Here is a 7887-nt window from a genome sequence, read left to right on the forward strand (position 1 = left end):
GTAAAGGAAAATGTATTGTAGTGTTACCTCTGTGTAATTTACAATATATCTGCATTAACCTTCACTATTAAGGAAAATATTGGAGTAGAAGCAAGGCTTGGCAAATTTTGCGAAATAGTAGTTAATTAGAATTACCAGACATTGTGGGGTATCGAAATATGGATGATAAACAACAAGTGATATTTCCAGAGATATAGTTGGAATTAAAGCAAAGAAGTGGCCCATTAACCCATGAAACATACTCGCACATATTCATACATGTCTTATTGTGTGGGGCAAAGCTGTCATGTACACATTCATAATAACTGGAAATGGTTTCACAACAGAAAAAAGTGTTATTGCTGTAAATAATTATGAACAATAAAAACTGAAATTTAGAAAAAAATATGAACAAAAAATAATGAAAGTCTGTGATTTTCTGTACAGTTTCCAGGAAATTATTAACCAAACCATAACATTTATAAAAAGCACAGTGCTGAGATTCACTTCGAGTATATCAGAAATATAACGTACAGTTTGGTGACATAAGTCACATTTTGTATAGTTCAATACGCATACAACCACCCATATACTAGTATATTTTGACAATAAACCCCTCTTTCACATTGTGCAAATACAAACAAGACATTAAACCTTCCTGACAGTAACATGTAAGCGTTGTATAAACCCGAATGAAAAGTCTTGAGTCACGGCGAATACTTCTATCGAGTAGCCCATTTAAAAATCTCTTCAACTATCCAAGCCCAATCACTAATGTGCGGGGTCATTAATTAAATAATATTAATTTTATTAACACTTACACATTCCCCGGAGGGATTGGCAATGGCTACAAATGTTTAAGAAAGAATAAAAGGTAAACAAAAATTAAATAAATAATATAAAATAAAAAAACTAAAAAAAACTAAGCTAATACATTACTGTAACAGAGAAAGGAAATATTAAGACTAAATTATTATACAATAAAATAATAGAAAAAAATGCAAAACTTAACTGGGAAAGAAAATTGTCACTGGGGTTGCTGTCTTATTTCAAAACACTTCTTTAGGTACCTTGCTACAGGGAGTGTTAGACCACTGTTGTTTAGCAATGCTATGAATTGTGTCTTTGGTGATAAATTTTGGTTTAACCATTTCAAATAAGATATTTCTATCGGGGGTATAACTTTTGTATGACATCATTAGGTGATACTCATCTTCTACTTGATTCTGATCACAAAGGATATATAATCTATTAGGGGTATTGCGTTGTGTCTGTCAGTCTCAGTTTTCAAGTTATGGTCACTGAGGCGGAATTATTTAAATTTTCGCGCATCTCAATATTTTGCAGGGTAACAAGATAGGTTTCAAAAGCAAAATTGTTTTTTAATTCTCTGTATATTCTTAATTTTTTTTTCATATTTTTTTTTGATTGATTGTCGTTATGTAATTCACTTTTCCAAGTTGATATAAATGATATTTGTATATTTTTATTAATTTGTCCTAATTGCCTTGCAGTTAGAATTTCATTGTTGTCAACCAGGTTAGACTGGTTGACGTTATTCAAAAGGGAGTCTACCATTTACTATTAATTTCTTAATATTAATAATTTACTATTAAACATGAAAACATCGTAATGTTATTACTTCTACACCAGATAACACCAATTAAAACAAGAGAACTGGTGATGGTTGTAAAACCATAACTGCCTCAGCACAAAGACTGTTATGTAATACAAGGAAATGTACTGTAGTGTTACCTCTGTGTAATTTACAATATATCTGCATTACCATTCACTGTGAAGGACAATGTGGAGTTCACTTAAATGACTGGTAAAAGCAAGGCTGTCATGTACACAATCATAATAACTGGAAATGGTTTCAGAACGGAAAGCTGTTTTATTACTGTAAATAATTATGAACAATAAAAACTGAAATTTAGAAAAACTATGAACAATAAATTGAAAACCTGTGATTTGCAATACAGTTTCTAGAAAATTATTACAAGTCTCAGAAGTATTGGGGCAGTCAATTTACAAACTCGCTAGCGAATTGGCTAACTGCTTGAGATGCTGAATTGTTCGAGTTACGAAAACATCGAGTCACAGAAATGACCACGCCCATATTGTAACTCGATGTCCAATCATGATTAACAGTTAACAGAACTTCGAGTTACGGGCAAAATACATTTTGGTTTGTCTTGCACGTCCACATTCAGTAACTTTCAAAATTTAATTTTTTGACTTTAATTAGCAGTTATTCAAACTTCGAGTTAGTAAGTCCTGTGCGCGTCTGTAATGTCGCAACAATGTTACTGTTATTATTGCAACAAAACGCGCCAAAATCGTGTAATGTGAAGATTTGAGAATATGTTTGCCCGATTTCACACGTTGAACCAGTGACACGGAAAACAGTCATGGTTTTTTTAATTTACAATGAATCGTTATATAATAAAAGAGAGAGAAAGTTGGAGATGATGAAAATATGGAATGACGCCGATAAGGAAATATCACGACCCTGGCCTCTGTATGCGGTCTATGATGGTTTGCAGGCTCCAGCAAGACGTCGACAAGAAGTTGTGAAGATGTACAGGTGACTAAGCCCAAAAGTTGAAACAAGCAAGCTTAATGCGTGGTCAAAAATGAAAGACGGTATCTGGATGAACAATAACTACAATCTACGTTGTTTACTGTTAATTAAAGTTCGAGTTACAAAATTTGAAAGTTAAACAAAACAAAAAATATATGTTGCCCGTAACTCAAATTTTGATTAACTATTATTTAAAGTTCGAGTTACTGAATGTGGACGTTCAACAAAAACCAAAATGTATGTTGCCCGTAACTCGAAGTTCTGTTAACTGTTAATTGAACATAGAGTTACAATTTGGGCGTGGTTTTACAAAAGTGGGCGTGGTTTCAAAAATATGGGCGTGGTCATTTCTGTAACTCAATGTTTTCGTAACTCGATGTCCTGATGGCTACCCCCAAAACGACGAATGAGGTTGAATATTATTAGCGGTTGGATGTGAAAATTTATTTTCTCCTTCTTTGTAGGAAACTGTTTCTCAACTTGTCTCTTTATTTAGTTTCTAGTCGTATTCAAGATGGCTACCCCCATATAAACTGCAAATTACTCGTACTAGTTTTACATGTCACACCTAGAATAACAAAGAAAATCATTCAGGGGAATCCAGACATGTACCAGGCTGCGTAAAAGCATGTTATATCACCTAAAGCAATATAGACTCGCCCAGAGTAGACGCGACCACAAATCGGCACCAGCGAGATTCGAAAGCCAACTGTTTAGACAAAACCCAATCAGTTAGCCAATTCTCTAGCGAGTTTGCAAATTGGCTGCCCCAATACTTCTGAGATTTGCTGTAACAGAACCATAACATTTATAAAAGGCACATTGCTGAGATTCACTTCGAGTATACCTGAAATTTACTCTTACAATTACACACGAGTCGTCAAAACGTACAGTTTGGTGGCAGTTGGAAATGATACCAAGATTTAACAATTCCATGAGAACATCGCGATGTTCTTTTAACACATGAAACGAATGTGCATAGGTCAAATTTTGTATAGTTTCAATACGCATACACGCACCCGTATATATTTTGACAATAAACCCCTCTTTCACATTGTGCAAATACAAACAAGACATTAAACGTTCCTGACAGTAACATGTAGTATAAACCCGAATGACAGTAGTGTTGTAGTATAAACCCGAATGAAATGTAAATAGTCACGGTGAATACTTCTAGCCAGTCACCCCCCAAAAACGTCTTCAACTAGGTCAATCACTAATGTGCGGGGTCATTACCCAGGCCAATGACATTGAACTTTGCTCTTCCATAAAGCAACAGTTTCAGACTTCAAATAATCAAAAATACCCTTCATACCCTGGAGAAGTATGTCCATTGTTTCACAAGAACGACTGTCTTCTCAATTTCTCAAGATAAACGTTTTGTTTACAAGAAGGAAATGTCTTTTGGCAGCATTTCTTGTATTAATTTTCATTGCACAAAAAACAGCAAATACTGTTACTGAAGCACAGAATTTGCATGTTTTTTTTCCCGGCCATTCACGCAAACTGCAAATCAAGTCTTTTACTGCATCCATAGTTGTTGACACTTTGCATCCGCAATGATGGATGTATTGTGACGTATTTTGACCCCCGGAATCTGACCTTGCATTCTGGCTACATTTACCTCCCTTTCATCATACCAGTTCAATTTCCTTTCATTATTTCATCCAGATTCCATAACATTTAATACTAGTATTTAAAACCAACCTTTATTTCACAGTCACTCTAGTTTTCACTTTTCTAAAATTATCTTACTGATCAAAAGACTTTTCACTCCCATCATGTAATCTCCCATAGTACTTCCGCAGACACAGCGGCGATCGCCAACATATCTACAAATAACCTCGCTCTCAGGAGCTGAGGGATGACGAGAACAGCTGTCTATAACGACATGAATAACGGTCTAACGACATGAATAACGGTCTAACGACATGAATAACGGTCTACAACGACATCAACAATTGTGTAGTATTACGTTAACAACTTTGAAAGAGACGCCCATTAAGCATCAAAGCATTTAAGAATCTTTAAAAGCGCCCATTCTGAGTTTTGGAATTCATGGCATCTGGGTATGTGCATACAGATTGGACTGCAGAGTGGTTTGAAAGTATCGCATAATGGATTATTATAGTGTCCTGCAATTCAAGGCATCTCAATGGACCATACAGTGTGGCTTGAAATTTAAAGCGTTTTATTATTGAGTGGCTTAGAGAATGGATTACAGTGTGTCTTACAATTCGAAGCATCTCAAAATAGACTGAAGTGTGGCTTGAAATTCAAGGCCTATCAGAATAGACCATATTAAGTAGCTTGAATGGACTGTAGAGTGTGGTTGTTATTCAAGGTATCTCAGAATGGACCATATCGAGTGGATTAAAATTCAAGGCATCAGGAAATAGACCATACAAAAGATTTAACAATCCCAGAATAAACTACAGAAACTGGCTTTAATCTCACAAAGTGGCTTGTTATTCAATGTATCTCAGAATGGATTATAGAAAGGCATCTCAGAGGGGACCGTACTGAATGATTTGGAAATTAAGCCATTGTAGAATAAACAATATACAGCTGCTGGAAACTGTAAGCATCTCAAATAGGACTGTTTTGAGTTGTTTGTAATTCAAAGCATACCAAAATGCATCATACGTTGTTGCTTGAAACTCAAGGCATCTCAGAATGAACTGTGAAGAGGCTTGAATTTCAATACTCCTAGAATGGATCATCGTTTGGCTTGAATTCTAAAGCCCCACAGTATGAACTAGTATGTACTAGAACAAGTAAATGTATTGCATAATTAATTTCAGTATACACGAAGTAGTTACTGTAAATTCATATACACAATTTAAAAAAAAAAACATGTCTTGTACACATGTCATATACTTACGTGAAGTCTTCTTCTATACCAGACTGGGCAGTGTGGCATAGCATGAACTGTGAGGCGAATTTATAGAAGTTTCAGTGTACAAACAACAAATAGAGCACAAATATATTAGATTAATCTACTTATGGCTGTGTTAATGAGTTCGTGTCACTGATGATATTAGATAAGTTGTTTTGAAACGTGAGATGGACACATGTTTGTTATCAGTGGGCGTCTTTAACGCATATTCCTGGGAGAAAAACTGCTGAAAACATGACTTGTCTATAGTGCTTCTGAGAGCGTGATGACGATTATAGTTTAGTTCGTTTGTACAGGTGCTTTTATCTCAGCACAATCAGTTTTCGCAACAAAATTGCAATGTTCAAATAGCAATTTTATATTCTACACTGAGATGTTGACGAAACATTTTAGATGACTTGTAATAATGTTATGTCACATAATATGCAAGTTATTCCATATGGTATTTAAGAAATCAAACTAAAATACGAACTGTTGCCTTAACATAATGATAAACCGACAGTAGTGTATTATTTCTCTCAAACTTGTTTTGTTTTGACCATTCATACGAAGTATAATTGTTGTGACCATCCATACCAAATATAATTGTTGTGACCATCCATACTGTAAGTATCTCAAATAGGAATGTATTGAGTGGTTTGTAATTCAAAGCAAACCAGAATGCATCATACGTTGTTGCTTGAAACGCAAGGAATCTCAGAATGGACTGTGAAGAGGCTTGAAATTCAATACTCCTAGAATGGATCATCGTTCGGCTTGAATTCTAAAGCCCCACAGTATGAACTAGTATGTACTAGAACAAGTAAATGTATTGCATAATTAATTTCAGTATACACGAAGTAGTTACTGTAAATTCATATACACAATGTCTTGTACACGTTCATCTACTATTGTAGAAAACACCCAGGATGATGGCAAATGGGACACGTGGGATTCAAAGAGGTTGTAGCAGGTTAGTAAAAACTATTATATTACTTGAAAATAATTCACTCAACATTTTGAATGAGTAATGATAATGTACATATGATAACTCAGGTGTAAATCTTGAAGACACTACAAAATATTGTGTGATGTTGATACTACTTGGATATGAAATAAGACTCAAACAAACAAACAAACAAACATACTCAAACTTGTCGACATTAATAATATTTTTCAACTTTCTAAATGTAATTTCAGATCGTGTTCGATGCCATTGTTCACCTGGAATGATTAGTGTGTGAAATCTGCCTGAAAAAAATGTCCATGCACGAATATATGCTTCCAATGACAATAATGACAAACATGTGTTTCAATGAACTATTTAAACACAATAACTGACACGAATTCTTGCAAAAAATGTTGAAATATTTATATAAGTGAACTGACAAAATATTTTCTGATATCAAATTAATTAAAACGGTTTGACAGGTATGTCAAAAGTGGATAATTAAATCGTAAAAACTGTAAAACTGTAAAAAATATAGCGTTCGTATTTAATCTGGTTTCGACGCATTTGTATTTTGCAACGCGTTAAATTAAGAAGTCCTGCTAATGGTGATATGAAAATGTATTTGTATTTTTCTGTTTCAAGCCATTTGTGTTTCAAACATGACAGCCTCGTGTTCATATATCCATTTTTAATTCATGAAATCTATTTTTAATTCATATTATAGCGGAGAAAGCACATCATCAATGTTAGGTAGTGATTTTTAGTTTAACAGACACTCTACTAATCACGTGTTTCGCATGTTTTTATGTTTATAATTTGACTGTACCCAGTTCTTGTACCACCATGAAGTATCTTATCTTTACCCTCGTTTTGGTCAGCACGATATCCTGGCCATATTCTGTTCATGGTATGTATAGAAATTGATATTATTATTGTATAATTACTTGTGTACTGGATTTCTGTGCAAACTATGGTCATCAGAACAATGATAGTTGTTCGAGTTGTATGGACAACTATAATGCATCTCCGTTAGTGTTATCCAAACAATAGTACCTTACTGTATAATGTTATTGTTCGCACTGCGACACAGATATTTCATTATGTGGGTTATATATCCCGCTGTTCGTTATCTGTCTATGTAATGATTTGAGGCTATGACGTTTAGTTTAGTTATTTGCATAATGATATATATACAATGTCATGGAACATCTCGTGAGTATTTAGACTCAGTTCCAGGCCTAGCGGTTGAGCAATAAGTGCTCCTCTCCAGTGCGTTATTCTCCTCCCGGACTTGGTGACCAATACTCACTTGGTTCACTCTACCGTGAGAAGTCTGTTCTCAGTTTACAGTCTTCGACAGACTAAATTCAAATAACGACTTTCCAGTTCGTTTTTTCCAACTCTCATGTTTGTGATTGAAGAACATATTCAACAACATCGATTGTGTTATATATTTTCTCCATTGCAGGACATATGCTTCTAAATCACGTTGTG

Source organism: Saccoglossus kowalevskii, chromosome 11 (assembly GCF_978046115.1).
Source record: "Saccoglossus kowalevskii chromosome 11, keSacKowa6.1, whole genome shotgun sequence".
Classification (NCBI taxonomy): domain Eukaryota; kingdom Metazoa; phylum Hemichordata; class Enteropneusta; family Harrimaniidae; genus Saccoglossus; species Saccoglossus kowalevskii.